The sequence below is a fragment of the Mirounga leonina genome, unplaced genomic scaffold, assembly GCF_011800145.1.
Source record: "Mirounga leonina isolate KUSES-001 unplaced genomic scaffold, KU_Mleo_1.0 Mir_180, whole genome shotgun sequence".
In the NCBI taxonomy this organism is placed as follows: Eukaryota; Metazoa; Chordata; class Mammalia; order Carnivora; family Phocidae; genus Mirounga; species Mirounga leonina.
The window spans coordinates 36940545-36943894 of NW_023270469.1; positions in this window are offsets into that span (position 1 = coordinate 36940545).

The following is a 3350-nucleotide window of genomic DNA, read 5'->3' on the forward strand; positions in this document are numbered from 1 at the left end:
TGATCCCAGGGTCCTGGGATCGAGCCCCTCATTGGGCTCCTTGCTCTGCGGGAAGCCTGCTTCTCCCTCTCCCTCTGCTGTTCCCCCGCTTGTGTTCCCTCTCTCTCTCTGTCAAATAAATAAATAAAATCTTTAAAAAAAATTAAATCAACAGGGATACAACTTGGTGGTGGATAAAAAGAGAATTTTGCTGCTTTCCTTCACTTCAACTGAAAATCATTCCTGAGGCAAAGTTTTCAATCCCATTACTTTGGCTATTTTATAAGTCGTCAGAGGGCCTGTGGTCGATCTTGGTTATCAGGAGACTAAACAAATGCAATTTCCTAATTAGCTTCTGCATGGAATCTGAGCTGAGAGCACTTCATTGTGTGTGCTGGACTGTGGTGCTAAGAGAAGGAGTAATTGGCCAGAATTGGAAAGGGATAAATTTAGTTTAGGTATTTGGAAAAAACTTGTTTTGTCAGATAAATCAGGCAGTGGAATGATCTGATTAATGAACATGAAATAATCTTTGGATGCTTTGAAAAGAGGGCTAGAAACGCTGAAGAGAAAATGAATGAGAAATTAAAGGGGAAGATGAGACAAAAAATTTTATCATTCTGCATTGTTTCTATCAGCTTTGGACCACCTCTTCAAAGGGAAGTTGAGGCTCACACATTGATAAGCTTAAAAAGGTGTAAAATCTCACTTAAAACTGGCATTAAAATACATATTGTACTTTCAATTTTTTTTTAATTAAGGTATAGTGCATTTGGTAAAGTGTACAAACTGCACTAATCTTAGACATACAGCTCAATTAATTTTTATTTCTGAAAGTGTCACCCAGAGAAAGACACAAAGCCTTTCCAGCACCATGGAAGCTTCTTTTTTTTTTTTTTGCCTCTTTCTTGTTAACCTCTAGAGATAATCAGTGTCCTGAATTTTATCCCCAGAGAGTAATTTTGTCAGTTTTTGAACTTTAAATAAATGGAATTGTACAGTATATATCTATGTGTCTGGCTATTTTGTTTAGCTTAATGTCTGAGATATATCCTTGTTGCTACATGTTAATGGCTTATCTTTTTTTCCTTTCATTCATTTATTCCTTTTTAAAACTTAATTTCAGAGGTAGAATTAAGTGACCCAGTACTCATTACATCAAGTGCCCTCCTTAATGCTTATCACCCAATTATCCCTTCCCCCCACCGACCTCCCTTCCAGCAACCCTCAGTTTGTTCCTAGAGTTCAGCATCACTTATGGTTTGCTTCTCTCTCAATTTTCATCTTATTTTATTTTTCCTTCCCTTCCCCCATGTTCATCTGTTTTGTTTCTTAAATTCCACATTTGAGTGAAATCATGATATTTGTCTTTCTTTGATTGACTTATTTCACTTAGCCTAATACCCATAATACTCTAGTCCCATCACATCATTGCAAATGGCAAGATTTAATTCTTTTTGATGGCTGAGTAATATTCCATTGTATATATACACCACATCTTCTTTATCCATTCATTTGTCAATGGACGTCTGGACTCTTTCCATAGTTTGGCTATTGTGGACATTGCTGCTATAAACACTAGTGTTCATGTGCCCCTTCAAATTACTATGTTTGTATCCTTTGGATAAATACTTAGTAGTGCAGTTACTGGGTCATAGGGTGGCTCTATTTTTAACTTTTTGGGGAATTTCCATACTGTTTTCCAGAGTGACTGCACAAGTTTGCATTCCCACCAACTGTGTAAGAGGGTTCTCCTTTTTCTGCATCCTTGCCAACAACTGTTAGTGGCTTATCCTTTTTTTTTTTTTAATTTCTGTGCCACATTCCATTATATGAATATACCAAGTTTGTTCATCCATTCTTCTGCTGGTAGACATTTGTGTTTTGTTTTGTTTTGTTTTCCAGTTTTTGGCTACTATGCATAAAGCGGCTATTGGAACTATGCTTGGATATTTAGTGGGCTCTTTCTGGGTGGCCTAGAAGATTGTCAGGGTTTGGACTTGTGAATCACAGTCTCTTATGTCAAGTTTGAAAGATAAGCAAACTTACATTCTGGTTCTCAGCAATACTTCATGTGGCAGAAATCACCAAAGTTCCTGGATCTTACACAGAATGAAATAATTTATCTGACCTAGATAACCAGAAAGTGTTCCATTACAATGTAGGAAATAAATTTTTCCTCATATATGATAGATAAGAAGTAAGAACATAATGATGAACATTTATTAAACATGTATTCTGTCCCAAGCCCTGTAACACCTTATAAGATAGGCACTATCTTATCTCTCTCTCTCTCTTTTTTTTTTTAAGATGAGAAGACTTAGGAAAGATATTTTAAATACTAAGCACCAAAATAATATAAGATCAATATAAGATTCAATGGTCATAGACTCAACAGTAGAAATTCAAAATAGGTGGAGTTGGCAGGTGGGATAAGACAGAGAAAGGAAATCTGTGTGTGGACTGTGTCTCCAAGTAAGTTAGGACTTCAGCAAACAGCACAGGGGCAGGAGAAGTTCAGGCCAGAGCTGCCTCTTTGGTAAACTGACTAGATGTATAGACCAGTGGTTGCTAGTCTCAGGGCAATATACACATGAATGGGTTGAGTGCTTCATAAAAATGCAGATTCCTTGGTCCCATCTAGGATTACTGAACCAGAATTTTGGACAATATAGTGCCCAGGAATCTGGCTTTTTTTTTTAATTGATGTATATTTGACATACAATATCCTATTAGTTTCAGGTGTACATAATAGTTATTTGACCTTTTTATACATTATGATATGGTTACCATGAAAAGTCTTGTTACCATCAATCTCCATCAACATTATTACAATATTATTGACTATGTTCTCTATTCTGTACATTAGACCCCCATGACTTATTTACTTTATAACTGGAAGTTTGTACCACTTAATTCCCTTCACCTATTTCACATGCCCCCTCAATCTCTTGCCCATCTGGTAACCAACAATTTGTTTCCTGTCTGTATCTATGAGTCTGTTTCTGTTTAGTTTTTTTGTTTCACTTTTTAGATTCCACATATAAGAGAAATCTATGATATTTGTCTTTCTCTGTCTGACTTATTTAACTTAACCTAATACCCTCTAAGTTGATCCATGTTGTTGCAAATGACATAATTTCATTACTTTATATATCTCAGTAGTATTTCATTCCATATATATTCATACCTTCCTTATCCATTCATCTATTGATTTACACCTAGGTTGCTACAATATATTGGATATTGTAAATAATGCTGCAATAATATAAGGATGCATATATCTCTTCAAATTCATGTTTTTGTTTTCTTTGGATAAATACCCCAAAATGGAATTGCTGCATCATATGGTAGTTCTATTTAAAAATTTT